This window comes from Passer montanus, unplaced genomic scaffold (genome assembly GCF_014805655.1).
Source record: "Passer montanus isolate IOZ18808 unplaced genomic scaffold, ASM1480565v1 scaffold19, whole genome shotgun sequence".
In the NCBI taxonomy this organism is placed as follows: Eukaryota; Metazoa; Chordata; class Aves; order Passeriformes; family Passeridae; genus Passer; species Passer montanus.
The window spans coordinates 12,240,878-12,260,076 of NW_024366480.1; the positions used below are offsets into that span (position 1 = coordinate 12,240,878).

Below are 19,199 nucleotides of genomic sequence, written 5' to 3' on the forward strand. Positions count from 1 at the left end.
ATCTTGTTTTCATACTGTCTCCTGCCTGCAGATAAAGCAAAGTATAACTGCTTAGGCTTTAGGCACCTCCAGGTTAACAATACTGAAGTTTTTTGGAGTTCAGCAAGTAATGGTTTACCTCTGTGAAAATTTTCAGGTCTCCAGAATATTAACTGAGTTAGTAAGGCTTGTGTTCAGTGGAGGCTGTCATCGGTGGGTCTGTAAGTTTAATGAAGATTTTGCTTCCCAGAATGGAAGGATGGTGTGTGTACTGAAAACAGATCTTTATTCTGATGGAAGTTACAACACTGTAGGGGCAAGCAGGAATTACAGAAATTCTGAATGAATTCTTGGAAGTGTAGAGGTCTTGGCAGTGCAATTAAAGCATTCAGAGGTGTACATTTAGAAAATTCATCCTGAAACTCATTTGTATTTATCACAGTTTATAAAATTGCAGTTTACACTGACCTGCATTCCTGGTACTTCTTGAAAGGCTTGTGGTTTCACCATTTGATGGTATCTTAGGAATTTCTTTTTACTTTCTTTATGTCTTTATACCTGTAAAAAGTGTTGTGAAGAATAGTAATTTTGATTTGGTAGCTCTTTTAGCACCCATTTTGCACAAAGTATGTATGTCTCCACGATGTAGGAAATAATAGGTAATCAAGCATTTTATACATTCTTAGTATCACAAAATTTTATTGACTTTAGAGTCTTTATGTACTTGACTAGAATTTGTTTGGACTTGGATATTAGTTTCCTCTTTCTGTTTCCTTAGGTGGTGGAACTTGGGTAATGAAATTCTAACCTTGCATAAATGGGCATGATTTCTGCCAAGTATCTAAAAGACATGCATAAAAAATTGTTCCAAATATGTCATAGTATTAATTTTTATTTAAAGTCAGAAATATTTCCATCCTTAGTAATGTATGTTATACTTGAAAGCTCCTATTTCTTTTACCACTAAAAAATCCTGTCTCAAACAGTTTCTTGGTGTACTAGTTTCAGCAAGTTAGAAGCCACTATTTTATTAACAACTATGGCATTGGTTGCTCAGGGAGAGGTTTTTATTTGATCTTTAAGGAATGTTCTGTGATCAATCCACGTTATCATGGAGCTCATTTTGTCTCCCAGTGACATGGATATCTATTCTTCCTCTGATGTTATAGTGAAGACTGACATCTTGTAACACTACATTTAATGAAAGAAAGACTTCAGAATTAAGAAATAAGTACAGCTTTGCAATAAGGCAGTTTCAAGTAGACTTTCCCTCTCAGTGCATATGTTTGTAAAACTGAAGTTAAATCTGTGGATACATCTTAGCTGAAAACTTCATATACCATTTTCTGCAAGATTTAACAGGCAAGTTTATTTAGCAGGCAAATAAAATTGTCATTTACCTGACATTCACCTGCTTTCTGATTTACATATTTCTCCTAAACTCTTTTACCTCTAACACACCTCATTTAGACTAGCTGTCTGTTAGAAATGTATTTCAGACTGGTCACTTATGCTACTGAGACTGAACACAGCTTTTCCATTTTGCGTTATCTTCCTTCTGTGATTATGGAATAATACATGCTGTATCCTCAGCTCCTTGGAAGATACGTGAAATTTCAGTAATTTCATTAAATTCTTCTGCTACATTTGTATTGATCCACAAATGAAATGCAGTATGAAAGGAGTTGACTACTGAGAAATTCCTATTGGAATCAGCTGCTGTACAACTGTTAATACTGAAGTTGTTTTTATCTCCATGTTGTTATTGAGTCTTATTTCTGAGAGTATGCAGCATATTCCCTCTCCATAAATAATGATCAGTTTATCTTACTGCATAATGGAGAGATGGGAACACCTTCCTGACTTTCCCACTGCGGCCTCTTGCACTTATAAACCTGCAGAAGGGAAACTATCTTTGATAATCAGAAGATATATATGCCCAGTGGTATAAAGGGAAAGACAGTCTAAATCTGTGCCTCAGTTTTTGCAGTGGCTGAAAATTGTTACTGTGCATTAATTATGGCCTAGCTCACAGGAGGATCTAGAAGATAATTTATGTGCAGGAAATTGTTACTGCTTTACTGAAAAAAGAAAAAAAAATCCCTGTTGTTTTAGCTATAAAACTTTCTGAACCTGGGTTTTCATCCTGGCTTTCTTGAAAATCCATCTATACATGTGTGCACTTGCTTTTCTCTGAATGTATTCCTCTTACCCATCTACCATTCATGGCACTTGTTAGCTCATGGTAAGGGCAACAAAGCAATGTGAAATTTCATTTGTTTTGCTGAATTCTTATTCACAGCGGTTTCAAATTCATTTTGTTGATGTGTTTTTGGGAATTTTCATGTCTGGAGAGAGTTAGAGCTGAAATATTTATGGATGCCTCAATTCAGTCAGTACAGAAGTTATGTAAAATGCATTTCAAATAGCACATTTGTAAATTATGTTGGTTTGTCTTATTTCCTATAAAATGTTGCATTCTTTTTAACTGGTATCATTCAAACAGGATATCTGATGACTATGCAGCTGCCTTTGTATTATTCAATGGTCATTTTTGCTTTTTCTTTTTTTTTACTTGACAGCAAAAAAATAATCTTCGGTGGTTTTTTCAGTGAAAATGTGTTATTTGTGAGGTTAGGGATATCTTTATCTTATTCTTCACAGACTACCTCATAACTTCTGATCATATAAAGATATTGTACTATTTTTACAACTTAGCAGTTACTTTATAAGGAAAAAGTAATGTTCAGTTTGTAAAAATTGAGATATTTCTAAGTGAAATCCTCTGATTTTGCAAGGTGTACTGTTGATTTACTAGGAGATGAATGGTTGTATTTCCAGCTTATTTTCTGAGATATGGAGTTCACATTAAAAGGACGTGATGCTTAGGGACATAGTTTAGTGGTGGACAGTACTAGATTTATGCTTGGACTCAAGGATCTTAAATGTCTTTTCCAGCCTAAGTGATCCTATAATTATGTTTTCATAAGCATAGTCATTACTTTCATTATACTTTATTTGCAAATAGGCAAATATGTCTGGGAATGTTAAGGACAGACAGACAGCTGAGGGACAGTGGCCTTCCCTTTAATTTTGGGGGAAGAATGGTGGAAGTAAAGCATAGAGAGTGTTCCCTCAGGGGAAGAAAGGCCTTGACTTTTGTTTCTTTTTTAATGGAAGTGACATTAGCATAAGACACTGATATTTAGAACAAACACACTTTGGGGTTTCCTTCCTTTTTGAAAGCAGAGGAAAGTTCTTCCCATTTATACTTTCTCTTTTATTCCTATACAAAACTAAACTTTTCTGTTTTCCTAACTTTTTAACCTACTTTTTATCAAGTTCTTCTTCATATTTCTATTATTTCCTAATGATTTCTTCTTATTTGAGCTATAATTAATCCTCAGTATCAGAACATATTACTTTGTGTTACTGGATGCCGCTATTTGACATTTATCTCAACCTGTCTTTTCCTTTTTTTCCTTACTCCAATAAGTGTTAACAATTCCTAAAAATCTGACAAGAACCTAAAATCTCTAAATGGTGCATTTATTGTAAGGCATGCTGAATATGCCAGCATCACAGCAAAAAGAGATTGAAACAGGTCATTTGATGACTGAAATGAGAAAGGGAGAAATAAGTATATCCACTTTTGCTGTGGAGTGTGTGGTAGTAGATAGAGGATATGAATTTTATTTGTTGTGTCATTATTTAAATAAGCAGTTGTTTCAGAAACAACTATACATCTTTATATTAAACTTTAGTTAATTAAATGCTTTGCAATACCTGCTGTCTTCAGAATTTTGAGTGGCTGATGATTCATAGTTATCAAATTTCACTGTTATTTTCTAAACCCAATTCTGTCTTATTTTGCTGTGTGTATTGAAGGCCATGTCTAGGGCCCTTCACTGATTCCATGTGATTCTTTCCATATTCATCAACATTGCTTTTCCTTTCCTTTTGGGAGCTTTTAAGATTGACAGGTTATGCAATTATTAGTTGCAAGTCCAAAGACTAGTATCTGCTTGCTTCACTCCTAAATCCTAAAGACTGTTTGTAAGATGTTAGAAACATTCTTTGTAGTTGTACATCCTTTAAACGCATCTCTCTTAGTGGTAAATTAGTCTAATAATAAAAGTGCTTTTTTAGCAAATTGCTTGTTGGCAAAATGCTCACATTGGGTATGTTTAACCAGGGCTTCTCTCAACGTTTGAGAAGCTCTTAAAACAAGTGAAATTACCTTTTCAACCAATACTTGGGTGGATCACTGTTCCCAGGTAGTTGTCTGCTCTGGCATGACTCTGGATATCTCTAGTTACCTCACTGCCACAGTAGGCAGAAGGAGAGTTGTAACTTGGCAGTGTGCTTCAGAAAATGTTATATGCAGTAGAAGCAGTTGTGCAGATATGGTAGATTCTTATTTCAGTCAGAGTTACTGTGTATGATTTGTTTTTACCTGCATCTCCTGCCTTGCTAAGTATTCAGGAGCAAATTGTGTTCATTTAGTGAAACTGCCCTAGATTACTGATATTTTGGGCTAAGGCCAATAGTATGAGGCTCAACAAGGCCAAGTGCCGGGTCCTGCACTTGGGTCACAACAACCCCATGCAGTGCTACAGCCTTGGAAAAAGTGGCTGGAAAGCTGCCCAGTGGAAAAGGACCTTGGAGTGTTGGATGACAGCAGCCAAACATGAGCCAGTGTGAGCCCAGGTGGCCAAGAAGGCTAATGGCATCAGCAATAGTGTGGCCAGCAGGACCAGAGCAGTGACTGTGCCTCTGCACTCAGCACTGGTGAGGCTGCACCTTGAGTGCTGTGTTCAGTTTCGGGCCCCTCACTGCAAGAAAGACATTGAGGGGCTGGAGTGTGTCCAGAGAAGGGCAACAGAGCTGGTGAAGGATCTGGAGCACAGTTCCTGTGAGAGGCAGCTGAGGGATCTGGGAGTGTTTAGTCTGTGGAAAGGGCAGCTCAGAGAGGACCCTCTGTCTCTATGAGTACCTGACGAGAGGTTGTGGAAAGGTGGGGGTCAGTCTCTTCTCCCGTGCAACAAGCAATGGGATCAGAGGAAATGGCCTCAAGTAGTGGAAAGGAAGGCTTAGATTGGCTTTAGGGAAAAGTATCTTGATGGAAAGGATTGTCAAATACTGCAACAACCTATCCAGGGAAGCTGTGGAGTAACCATCCCTGGAGGTATTTCATAGACATGTGACACCTGGGGACATGGATTGGTGGTGGACTCAACATTGTTAGGCTAACATTTGAACCTGATGATTTTAAATATCTTTTCTTATCTAAAAAATTATATTATTCTATATGTACTTGTTGTTCAAAATGAAATTTCATCAATCAAAACTCTTTTGTTCTCCTCAGCTAAATTTATATTTATGTTTGTTTGTTTGTGTTTTTTCTCCTTGGCAGCCTAAAGCATCACAAGGGCCATATTGTTCAGGATTTCAGAGAGCAATCGCTTATCTTTGTGGATACAAGTAAACGGACAATGGTGTCCCGACCATCTGCTCAAGCTGCTTGAGAACAGTCTTCTGTGCAAATGGCATGAAAGGTAATTTAACCTCAGAAGGTGCCCACAGAGCTCCAGTTCTGTTTACCATTGTGTCTTTGCCAGTCTAAAAATAAATCATGCTGAACAAAAACATCCTTTTTTCTTTCCCAATTTAAAGAACGGATCATCATCAGAGCTAATTTCAGCTAATTTCACCACAAGGGGTTGTTTTTCCTTTCTAGTATTTTTTTAAGTAGCAGATAGGTTTTCTGGGATAAATGGTATCTGTCTTACAATTGTGTTTGTTGCTGTAGGAGGCTGTTGTTTTTCAGAGCACAAAATAGGGGATAATCATGGAGTGGTACTCAGCGCTGAGTGATACACACTTTCAACATATCAACTCTAATTCTGCCATGACCCCTTGTTATTTTGTTTTACCAGCCTTTCTGTTTAATTGGGGAAGGCAGAACTGCTAGTAAGGAAGTTTTTATTTGCAGAGGGGTATCCTACCCTGAAAATGAAGAGTGCCTTTTCTGGATGCCCTCTTTCCAAGCCTCACTTGAAGAAGTTTCACTCTCTGGTCCCAGTGAAACTCTGAAAAGATTTCAAGTTTCACTGCCAGTAAAAAACTCATGTGTGTGTGTGTGTGTGTATATATATATATATATATATATATATATATATATAAGCCAAGTGAGGGAAAAGCAGTTACTTTCTCAAATTCGTTACATATTTTAGGATAGAAAAGAAGGGCTTGACATTCATCTCACTGTCAAGGGTTTTGCAGTTCCTACTGCCTATGGTGGTTACTCTCAGGACTAGCAAAAGTAGCATCTGGGTGCTGCCCCACAGCTTGAAGCTCTGTATTATCTTCTGCTGTCTGCTGTGCTCATTTCTTCTCTTCAGTGCTACAAATAAAGCAGTTTCTGGCTCCTCCATGCTCTCTTTGTACTGCATTCCTCCTGCTTTGTGGGAGGTCAGACTGGTCCATGATGTGAGACTTCTTTCTGGCAAAGTCTGGAGGTCAGATCAGACCTTGTAGAGCGTGTTCTCTGGGCTGCTGTTGCTGCACAGTCATCTTGCATGCTGCTGTGGGAGGAGAAGTAGAAAATGCATTTTCCTGGCTGCTTTGTCAGATAACTTGTTCTGAGGGCACGTGGGAATGTCAGCAGCAAAAGAAGGTAGATAAAATCTGTATTCAAGAATCAAACTTGGATTAAGTGAAAAATGGCAATGGTGTGTTTGTGAGAAGAGAATTAGGTCTCATCTGGTTTTGTTGCTTTTTTAGCTACACTGGTTTAGCTAACTGACAAAATGTGGTTTCTTACTGTAAAAAATACATTCTGGACATAAAATGGACCAGATTCTTGATTTAATTGCTAAAGAGTATCCAGTCTTGATGGTGTCAAGCTTTTGCTCCAACTTAACAACATAAGCCTGATTCATACTTTTCTTGGACATTTTCACTTGGATTTATTTTTTTAAGCAGAAGAGGTGGAACATGACAGATTTGAAAATGTTTTATATAGCTTTCAACAAGAAGCAATTTATAGCAACTTGAAGTTACATAACTTCTAACTCCACTTTTTTCATGGCATGATTTAGATAGATCTGGTACTTTCACAATAATTCAAAGGAATATGCAATCAGTCAATCCATCTTATCTATTTTAAGCATTTCCAAGGAACCATCACAGTAGTTTCTACATTCTAAATCTGAATACAAGTGACAGTTTGCCATAAACAAGTGTTTTGCAAAATATCAAAAAGAAAAGATGGCTTTATTCATTTATGAAATTAAACCTTCCCTTATAAAGGGATCCCACAGTATTGTTCATGGTGCTCACTATGCAATTATTATTAATTTATGCTTTAGGTAAAAATTTACTTTAGGAAAATGTGTGTTTTTCGTAGGAAGATGATGGGATTCTTCTCCAGCAATAGCTAGCTTGTAGGTTGTAAGACCCCACAATTATCAGAAAGACAATGGAGCATTACCTTTCATTAATTGTATTGACCTAGATATAGAACAAATGAACACAACAAATTTTTTTGCAGAGCAATATCTAGGATAATCTAGGAATTCATTCAGATGGCTTCAGAAGACTTGTAGCCAGAGGTAGTTTGGATTCTCTCATAAAGCAGTTTTTTCAAACCATTTTGCAATATTGTTCAAATGAATTGTTGAACTTTTAATCAGTTGAATAATTCATGAACATTATTTTAAAGGAATTTGATCAAAGCATCATGTGAATACTTCCACAGTGTTGTACCTATAGTAGTATCAAAGCAATCCTTCAACCTCTGCTTCCACCTCTGTGTAGTTGGAGTGTTTGTGTTTTGCATCATTTGATCTGAAAAGAAGCCATAAGGTTGTGCAGGGCAGAATTAGGCATCTGTCTGGGATATAAAGATTATCCTGCTGAGAAAAACAGACTAAGTTGAGAAAAACATTAGGAGAAGTACAAATCAAAAGCTAGAAACCCCACCTCCAAAAAAACAAAAAAACAAAAAAAAAAAAAGGAAACCAAAAAAACCCCAGAAAATAAACTCAACAATAAGAAAATGTTGAAAATTAAAAAAAAAAAAAAAAAAAAACCAAAAACAAAAAGAAAAAAAAACCAGAAAAGCAGAAAGAACAGCCTGTGTCTCAGGAATATTTTTATATTTTTTGCTTTTGACAACATTATCATATTTACTTAAAATCTTAGAACTTTCATTTCTTCTTCATATTTCTTCCACATCTGCAGGGTAGATTTCAGTATTATTAGTGTACTATTTCAATCCACATGGAAATTTTAATGGAAAAATAAGAGGGGCATTAATAAAAGTTATTGAATTTAGCTGGAGCTTTTTTATTCAAGGGCTGCCACTGTGTTTCAAAGATACAACAGATGAAAATCTCTGCTACTCTCAAGAGAAAGAACTCTAGAAGGCCTTTTTAGTTTTCCATGAAGTATGGAAACCCTGAATATTTGAGAACTCAGTTTATCTTCTGTTTCTCGAAAGGTATATGGTAGCTCTGTATGTTATTTTTGACATTTTACTGAGCAATATAGCATTGTTATATTCACAGAAAGAAGGCATTAGAGATTATGTAGGATTTGACTTCTACCTCTCATCTCTTCTACCTCACAGACCATGTTTGGCCTTCGTTTGTTGTTGCTTGTTAATTTCCTAGATGAAGTGGTCAGGAATAAGGAAGGAGTAGAAAAATATGGTTAGTCTCTCATGTGGAACTTCAATCATTAACGTGTATATGATTGAAAGCCTGAGACAAAATGTGAAGAAGCTGCTTCCCAATATACGGTGATACCATTTCATGGTTCTCACCCATACCACAGAGCACTGACATTTCATTTAATGAGCTGTAATTGTCTGTTGTCATCTCTCATGATCTTGGGCTGTGGCTGGGTTTTAGTTTGTAATGAGGACACTTTAGTGTAAATGTATGTTAGTGTCTAAATACTTGCTAGGTGTCTAGATTCTTATATAATCAATGTACTACATGTTTCCATGGTAGTCAGGCCAAAAGAATGATTCAAATATCCATCTCCTACAGGTTCAAATCACTGGCACCTTTGTATGCCTCTAGGATCATTCAAAATGTGACGGTGTACTTGAGACATCTCTGTGGAATAGATAAATATGCCACGGGAACTGTAGGAGACCTGCAGCCTCCTAAGGGGCTTGCTGGAGCCAGGAAGGAATGTTCCAAGGTATTTCTGAGGCCAACAGAACTGGGCCTTAGCTATCTAAGTAACAGCAAACTTAAATATCTTTCTTGCATGTAGACAACAGATGCTGGGTGTGTTAATCTGAAACTGAACTCCATGATATGTAAGAGTGCCTTTATTGGATTTCCTGCAAACAGCCTCACTGATGTGAGAATCATGCAGAGAACTAATGAGATTGAGGAAAGTCATCCAGGTTTTGTCTGGCTTGCTGTGGTCCTTCATAGGAATCTGACATTACTATACTATACCACACCGAAGAGAACTTTTCGAGAAAATTTGAAAAATTTCAAAATTTGGCTCCAAACTGCTGCCAGTGAAAATGTGCTGGCAAATTGAGTTGAAGAGGCAGGAACTCAGCTTAATGACCATGAGTTGAAACAAGAGGTTTAGAATGGATAGAAGGAGGAGCATTTTCACTCTGAGGACAAGCAGGTGCTGCATTGGGCTGCTTAGAGACCCTGTGCTGGCTCTGTTCTCTGAAGTGTTCAAGACCCAGCTGGACAAAGCCCTGAGCACCCAAGCCTGGTCTCACAGCTGAGCCTGCTTGGAGCAGGAGCTTGAACTAGAAACTGCCTGATGTCCATTCCTGTCTGAATTTTCTTATGATCTCAAGACACATTATTTCAATAAGTGAAGCCAACAGCTTTTCTGTTCAATTAGACAAAGATAGGAAAACTGTTTCCCTTAACTGAAGGTACAAGGATAGTGATTTTCATTTTCTGGTATGAACAAGTGGCCCCAGAATTAACTGAACTAATCCTGTTGTGGTACAACAAAGGGTTGGGAATTAAAATGGTTCATGAAGGTTTTTTTTGTTACAACCAGCGTTAAAAAATTGTGAGGGCACAGAAAAAAAACCCAAAAGGCAAACCAGCAGAATTACTTAGGATAGTTTGTGGGATCTTTTTTTAATTGGTTTTGGCTTTTAATATTATGCCTTTTTTGGTGTGAAAAGGTGAGAGTATTTTTGTAAAATTGAACCCAACCTCCTTATAAGTGAAGCATTACAAACACACAGACAGCAGAGAAGGTCCCAGTTTGACTTCAAATAGAAATCTAGCATGTTCTCAAAATAAGGAAAACGCTGGAAAAAGAAATTTCAAGTCAGTCTAGAACATTTTTTATCTTCTTTCCTCATCTCAGTGGAGCAAAAATTTCACCATATATTTAAGGAAACATTTAAATAGGCTTTATTAATTCCCTAAATAAAACCATACTGTATTTTTTAGTCACAAGATACATATTGCAGATAACCCGGCACATATTGCTAACTTTCTCTATGTAAAAAAATAATTACTTATTTTCGAATTATGACATATTTTGAATTATGTCACATAGAATGAGAGCTGCATTACGTAAAAAGATACTGAATTACTTTTTGCCTTTGCCACTGTTATAAGCTGGTAAAAGTGAAAAGGAATGTAGGAAATCTCAATTCTTTGACTAGTGGGCAAAATAAAGGATGTTGCAAAAGTATGCAAAATGATAAATAAATAGAGAACCTGTCTAACAGTAATGTTTTGGATAAAAATGGTGGTTTCAAATAAAAAATCTTTTGAAAATAAATAAAATAGTAAAGCATGTTTATCACAGTAATAAAAGCAACATTAGATTTTATCTATTTTGTATGAATTCAGAGAGCAGTGTTTAATCTGGGTGTGGAATGCAGGAACAGTGATCTTTGTTTTTTAGTGTAAGCCAGTTGCATACTCAAGTAGAAAGGTAGCTCTGAGTGTTTGAATTTTGGTTGCTCCTGTCTATAACCAGAGCTCCTGGAGCACTGAGCTGGTGACCTCCTTCCTAAAAAAGCCTGACATATGCCACAAGATTAGGTAGGATGCTGTAGCTTGTGTTGTTTCGACAGCTTCAACAGCCACAGACAATTTAGAGTGTGCTCATAATGCTACAGCTCTGTTCCTACAGCTGAGAAAAAGCAAAATGCTAGTGGAGTGTAACCAGGACAGGCACTAAATAGCTACCAAAGGAACTTTGTTGCATCAAATAATAAAGGGTGTCTCCAAGAACTTAATTATTTTTTCAGTGATATGTTCAGGAAAATATGGATTAGTTAATGTCAGAATGAGCTTTTTAGAGTCACTAGCTATGTCCCAAAATTCTTTTCACACTTTTTCACACTGACAACAGTCCTTTAACTGTTCTAACACTGTCTTATGCTAGTTTCTGAGAAGTGTACCACTGGAGTTCCTGAACAGTTGATTATGGTATTGTCATTATTGTTGTTTTAGGATTTTTCCCTTTTGTAGTAAAGGATGTTGTGCAAAAACAGGATGTTGGTGATCACTAAAACTTTATAAGAATATGTATTTTATCTAACTGGTTTAATATCCAACTCCCATGCCCTCGAGCATGGTTTGTTTTTTTTTCTTTTCTATCTGTTATTTTCAACCTACCAGCTTGAAGTTTGTGAAGTTTGTTCTGATTGAACCTTGAGCTGATCAAATATGTTGTCAGTAGCATAAAGTCAGATAAATATACACGTTATTATAGTGGTTCTGGAGAATGCATGCATGAATAAGATGTTTCACACAGAAGTAGTTTAATAAAAAATTTAATTCTTTGCTGGTATTTTCATCTTGTCTAGAGAAAAGGGATGATCCATTTAACTATTTCTAATTTTTTTAAGTGTTTAGTAATACACAATCATTAGTTCCAGCTGGGGGCTCTGTTTATGTGAACATATACATATATATATAAATATCTAGAGAAATAAAATCTTGATTTCTGTTTGATTTGTTCCTCTACTATATCTTTTACCTGATACTGAATTTATTTTTTACTCTAATGCATTTTGATGTTTGCTTGAAATGTTCTGCAATAGAAACACTGCTACGTTTCTCAGATATTTGCGAGCACATTATCTTTTAGTCCTATATGGCCCATCTTCACAGATGCAAAAATTGGTGTGCTTAAAGAGAAATGGGTAGTAGACTTTTGGAGTTTGGTTTTTGTGTGGTTTTTCTTTCACATATAGGCTAACACTTGTCAGCTACAACCATGCTGCTTAGAAAAGACACCATCCCAGCAAGAGTGGTATTTTAAGTGTATGTTTTGAATTCCTATTTAAAAGTGTTGGTGCCTGTAAATAATAATTTTATTTGTAGTTGGATCAAATTTATCAAGCAAAGAGTCTTAGATACAACATTTGGGTATGACTTGCTCTGCCTTGTTGAGATTACAGATGTGTTATGTATATTTTTTTGTATGATATATCTTGGAAAGTGTGGCATTTCACTATTAGTAATTGTATGGCAAAGCATATAAGCTTTATTTTAGTGCTGTAATAGTTAAATCAATATCAGAATTGTCTTTTGCATTGCTCTAAATTACAGCCAGTAGTTTCCAAAGGAGAGGGGTTACCTCTCATACATGATTAACTTTTGAAGTAAAAAGAATGTGGAGATTCTATAATTAAACCTTGGCGAATCTTGCAGCCTGAAAGGAGCATGGTGCTTTCACACTTATTCAGAAATAAGACACATTCCTTTTACAGTGTTTACTTGCAGATTTGCAATGGAAATGGACACGATGTCTTCCGCTTCAAAACCTATTGATTTGACAGGTGTTAATTCTTGGGGGAATACCAGCATTTTAGTATTCTTTCAGTGTGCTTCTATTTCAGCACTTTAAATCGAGCCATTAAATATTTCTGATGGTTCTAAATTTTTAGAAGAAAAATAGTTCAGCCAAGTCAGTAAATCATTTTGTCATTAGGAGGGCCTTGAAGGATAGTAAGGTGATGAGATTTATTCTTGCTGCATGTGAAAAAATTACATTTGCAACATGATAGATCACCTCTGGAATTAAATATTCCTTTGAATCGGCCGTCAGTGCATAAGACAATGAAATTACAAAAAGTAATATAATTATTGGAATGTTAAAATTATAGTAATTTATAGTTTTAATCTTTAAGTAACATTTAGACTACACCACTAAAAGAAAAAAGGGTAGAATGTGCATGGGAATGCATGAGTGAGAGGTACAAGGGATTTCAGGGCATTACAACAATAAATGAGTTAATATCAAACAATGTTGGTATTATTGAAAGTTACAATATTGTAATGGTCTTTAGGAAGGTTGAGTTGAATTATTTAGTGATTTTACTGTGCTGATGGCATATTATCTGTTTCATTAACTATATCCATTTCAAATAGGATATAGTTAATGAATTTATATATAGGAATTTATAGAGATGTTTTTCCTATGATGTGGATTATTTTTGAACTTGGAGAACTTCAGTCCAGGTGACTGCAGCGTGTGTCCTATTAAACACAGCAATGGTCGACAGACAGCTCTTTACTCCCTTATCTTCTATTCCTTTTTTCATTACAGAGCAAATATGCTATTGAATTGACTTCTCACAATAACTGTTGGAATTTAAATCTGTTTGAGGCTTCCATTCTACAGAGTCAGTTTGTTTGGGTGGTTTTTCCAGAGAAGCAGCTTGCAATTGCAGAAACGCCACGTTTCTGGACCTTAGAACTTATTTTGGCATTTGCAACTAAGAGGCCAACATAAGTCACTATGTGGAACTTTCATTTTTGTAGATTAATAGACTGCTGGCTCTGTGTTTCAAGTATTAATTCAATTTTATGAAAATAGTCACAATAAAGTTAAGATGAACTCTTACTGTTACTAACATCACAGGAAAAAGTGTTAGGTCATGTCTAAGGCAGAATTAGACAGTATATACATAAAATAAAGTTAATGATAAATAATAAAAATCTAATGTTCCTATTAGATTGTCTCTGTTAATGGTACTTCATAAGTATTCAAGGTTTATTTTACACAATTACTGTTCTTGCATTCAGCACAATTTTGTAGTTCTTAAAGTGAAGTCACCCCAGGTGCCTCATCACCTATATTAATGAAATACAATATACAGGAATTGAAAGGAGATTAACAGGTCTGTATTATGTTCAGTATTACTTAAGTAGACATTTTCTCCCCTTTTACTCATTTATTCCCAACAACCTCTCTTCTGAGACTGACCCCTGCTGGAGGCTTTATTTTTTTTAACAAATGCATCATCAGAGCTGCTTTAATTGGATAAACTTTCTTCCTAGGCAGCAAAATTAGTTTGAACCTTGATTGCACTTTGACGGTAAAGCTCAAACACTTGAGAAGCACTGAAGGTTTCTGGGAGAAAGGTGTGGCTAACCATATCAAAAACATTGAAGCAGAAAACCTTGGAGGCTGTAAGGCAAACTGGAATTTGGTCATTTGATTTCCACTAATCACACAGGAACTCCTGTGAACAGGTGGTCTCTGTTCTTTGAAATACACTGAGATTCACACTTCCACCCAATATGTGTCTCCCAAAGAATAATTATTTTCAAATTTTTGATTACGAAAGGCCAAGCCATTGGAACAGTCTGAGCAGTTTTATTCTTGGTTCAATAAGACCCTAAATTTTGTTGATAAACTTTTATTTAGACTTTAGGTCTATCTCTGGTATTTACTTAATTAGATGCAGTATTTTTATGTGTTACACTACATTTATTTCAGAAAAGATGAGTCGAGGTTGTGAAAAATTTGCAGTCCACTTACAGTTGCAGTGTACATAGTTAAAAATTCTGATACCTTAATATAACCTACCAAAATCCTTAAAATTTGAAATGAGCTTAAAAAGTATTTGAACACTTTACAATTTAAAAACTAATTAATATTGGAGGATTGACCTGTATATGTAGCAAATAGCTGAAGTCCTGAGTTTCAATGAGCATGTCATCTTAAAAAGTTAGCATCTTGAATTTTTAACATAGTTATGAATAGGTAAACTATAGATAATGCTTGCAATTTATCCCTACTATTCAAAACATAGGTCTTTTATCTGAAGGCTGAATTTGTCTGATGGTTTCTGATAATGATTACATTTCTACTGTTCTGTGGCACTATAAACTGTGGCCAGCTTCTCTCTTAACTTTTTTTCTGGGCAAGCACTTGGAACTGAGCACAGCATTGACCATTTTGTAATTCCTGGGATTCTCTGCTTCTGGTTCACAGCATCTCAGTGTGGCTTTGCAGCAGTAAGGTGGGAAGGGAGTTTGGGGGAGGAAAGAGAACAGTTACTGAGAGTGCAGCAGAATTATGAAAATCACATGAAGAAATAGAGGCGTTCTTCATGCCATATATGAATATGTATTATAATCCTAATAAATAACTCCATCCTCTCTATAATGTATGATGATAGAAATTAATTTTTCATTTTTTTCTGATGACTAGATGTTTTACTCTTCAGAAGAAATATGAACAGCAAAAGTGGCTTTTTCTGTCTTTTCACATCAACAGATAGTATTTTGGCCATGAACTAATATTCTGTGGATGCCTTGAACTATGCAAAGCATAGTTTGCCTTGTTATTGGTGTCTGTGAGGGCGTTGTAAATGGTGTGTTATGAATTTCTGGGTAACTCATGAAAACATTATTTAAATACAAAATGTACAGTGTGCATTGCACATATATAATCTCCAAAGAAATATGAGGTATATAAAATTCTTCATTTTAATAATTTAAACTAAACTTATTTTCTATTCCACTGGGTTCTGCAGTGGTATTGCTTATTATCTGATTACAGAAAAGCTGCTTTTACTGACTTACTAGCATGTGTTTAAATAAATTTTAAGTATAATGTGTTAAATATATACACTGTAAATTACTTCAATTAGTTGTGGTTAACACATAAAAAATAATACTTAAGAAACCACTGTGGTTATTTTCATTACTTCGGGATGTATTTGGATTTTTATGCTATATTGACATTGTGGAAAAGGAAAAGTCTTAACTAGACTAAAATAATCTATAATGCCAGAAATTCTTTAATTATTGATTGATTTTTCTTCAGCCACCTTTATGTTCAAAGAATGTGTCAGAAACAAGCATTTTCTTTTCTACTGAAACTTGCATCTTTTTATCCAACCATGTAATTTGTGATGTGAATTTTTAGAAGTTTTTATAGTCTTAGCTATAGCTGTGCAATTCCAAGCATGGGTAGAGGTAATTAAAAGAGAGAGGCAGTATTACTTTAAACAGGTGAAGATGATCAAACTCTGGACTTGTGGATTGAAATGTGGATATGAAATATGTTTCTTTTAGTTGCTATTGGCTGATAAAACTGAGCCTAAGTTCTCTGATCACATAACACTCTACTTGTCCTCAGATTGGCAGCTGTAAATCCTTTTAAGGATATGAAATGAAACAAATATGGAAAAGGAATGTAGTTTTATTAAGTATTTGCAATAAAATTTTGCTGCTAGCCACTGAGAAGTTTGTTTAATCTGTGAAATTAGTTGTATAGTAAACATATATTCTTACCTTTACAATCTTGGATTGTTTTTCATGTTCTGCTAAAAGAATTCAGATGTTTTTTCTGTCATATTTATTAGCTTTGTTGTGTGTTTTTAACATGACATCACCTGAGATCTGTTGCATATTCCTCCAGGACAAAACCTTTTAAACTATTTCTGACTGTTGCATCTTAGTTAATATCTGGGTTAGCCGCAAGTGAAGCCTCTTTATTTTTTGTACCAAAATTTGCAGATTGGTTTTGACGTTGACTCCCATTTCAGTGGTTTTACTCAACCTGTCAGTGCTGATCATTTTTGAAGCAGTCTGGCAGTCCCTAGAAAGTAGGGACTGTGCAATGAATGTTTCCATTGCTACCCCCTTCACTACCTGGAGCTTATTTATGAGCAAGTAATGCAGCAGTGAGCATAAATAACAGGATACAGAGAACATAGTTAGAATTAGGATCTAGAGTGCCTGTACTGCCTCTGTATTTTTGGGTGTCATCTTAAGATTTACTCCTGCATGCCACTAGAATTCCCTCTCAGGAGTCTGAAGCTGAATTTTGGAATTAATATTGATTTACTGGGGTGCCTCACATCTTTCTTAATAATGTGTATGCTGGTAACTCCTCTTCAGTACATTAGAGTGCTCCATTGCTGCTCTGTCAAACCACACAGTTGTACAAAACTGAATTGCATTTGAGCATCTGCTGTGGTCAACCTCAGAATATTTCTGCACAATTTCCTAGCTTTCAACATATTTTAATGTGATATTCACTAGAAATTAGCAATGCTAAACAATTAATCTCACAGAAGAAAAAGCGCCCTAAGAAAGAGAAAGTATAAAATGCCCAGATTGATCATGACAGCAAAAATCAATCCTACTGAATTATTATGGGAAGTCCTTGTTTATCATGTCTAAAAAAGATAGAGTCTTTTTCCAAGCTCCTGTGAATATCATACACTGAGACTGTTCATTACAGTAAAAAGTGATAGGTCTGAGTGACAACTGATTTCCTTTTGTACTTTCAGGAATAACAGCATGGAAAATAGCCATATGAAATGGGAAATATGGGCAATGTGTCATTAAAGAGAAGACAACTGCTGTGTTGAAGTAATTGTCAGCATTAGCCAGAAACAGTTTCATATTTCTGGTATAACTGGGTCTGTCACAGAGCAGTTTAAAGCCCTAAATCATAAGTATTTTTTGAGTTACATGGTCCTACCAAACTTCCTGTGAAGCTGGAAATTTCTAAAAATCTTTTGTCTCAATTTAACACATTGTAAAATTTCCCATGTAGGCTGTAAGGGAACTTGGACAATTATAAAGTCTGGAGCACCAAAACCTCCCTCCCTTCCTTCCTTCCTTCCTTCCTTCCTTCGCAGATCTGTGTTTATCAAAGGTACACAACACTTGCCTTAATTTTTATGCAAAACTGGATCCTTCTCTGCTATTGAAACCTTCATGTTGATCATGGACATCTTTCTGATATTTTTCTGAAGAGACTGTGAGGCTCTGTGGAGATTAGCATCTCCCAGAGCAGCCTTTCCTTAACCATTAAAGACTTGCATGGACAGCACAATGACAAATATGAATCAGTTTAGTTATTTTGTGGCTGATTTAGCAAAAGTCAGCCAAATCCCATGTGACAATTTACAGGGCCATAAGGTCTGCTCTGCACTCTGCCTGTGGGTACATTATCTTTTGTCACAACATACAGGTAACCAAGGGTTGTGCTCCATCCCCAGGAGCACAGTGGGGAGGGGCTGTTTCATTGCCCCTGCTTATACTTATTTTTTTTCCCCTGGCCAAATTTATTATCCATAATTATTGGATAATTTAATTCAAGGCAGTTTTACTGCTAGAGCATCACAGAGTGGCCTCAGTGGTACCCCAGAGACACTGTCTGCTGAGTGAGGAAGGAATTGAACAATGGTTTCCCCGTTAATGGACTAGAACAACCTAGGCCACTCAAACTTCCTGAGCAAACATCTCCTGAGTATTAACAGTTCCTATTTATCTCCTAATGGATAAATTAAGTTATGCAGAAACATGAATATCACAGAATCCCACAGCACCCTGTGGTACAGACATCTTCTCTTGCAATGTGTCATTTGCATACTTCATCCTATTGCTTTTAACCAGGTCTTATGGGAAGAGAAAATAAAAATATGGGATGCCTTTTTTCAGCATACTTTATATACACACACACAAAAACAAAAAATTAGCAGGTGTTCACAAAAGAAAATAAAATAACTTTGACAGATTTTCCACCTCTGAATTCTCTGGCCCTAGTAAAAGAAATCTGACTACATGGTAGATATTTTCGAAGTGCTGAGTGTGATATTAACATGAGCATCATCAGTAGCTGATGTTCTGGCTACGTGTCATTCATACTTGGCTGTAAGTATCATAAAAATCTGATACTTAGTCATTCTGAGTCTAATGCACTGATTTTTTTTCATTCATAAACATAATTCTGAAACAAAATTCTACTATAAAGCTATCAGCTTTATTAGGGCACAGAAGTTTTCATTCAACATGATGATAAAGCTGCATAGTAGCTTTGGAGAATGTGTTTGTTTACTTTTCCTACATTTAATACCTTGGTAAATGATACCAAGCATAGCTAAGAGTGCATATAAAATAAAAGTTATCTATATCTTTTCTTGCAGATGCCTT

The 19,199-nt window shown here is 35.8% G+C and overlaps 1 long non-coding RNA gene across 1 annotated transcript in view; it reads left to right on the plus strand.

The window, feature by feature from the left end:
* The window catches only part of LOC120500817, an 87,447-nt gene that overhangs the window by 12,760 nt on the left and 55,488 nt on the right, over nt 1–19,199 (plus strand). Inside the window, exon 3 of the long non-coding RNA XR_005627179.1 lies at nt 5,396–5,537. This is a non-coding gene — a long non-coding RNA (uncharacterized LOC120500817). The remainder of the gene's footprint in view (nt 1–5,395; nt 5,538–19,199) is intronic.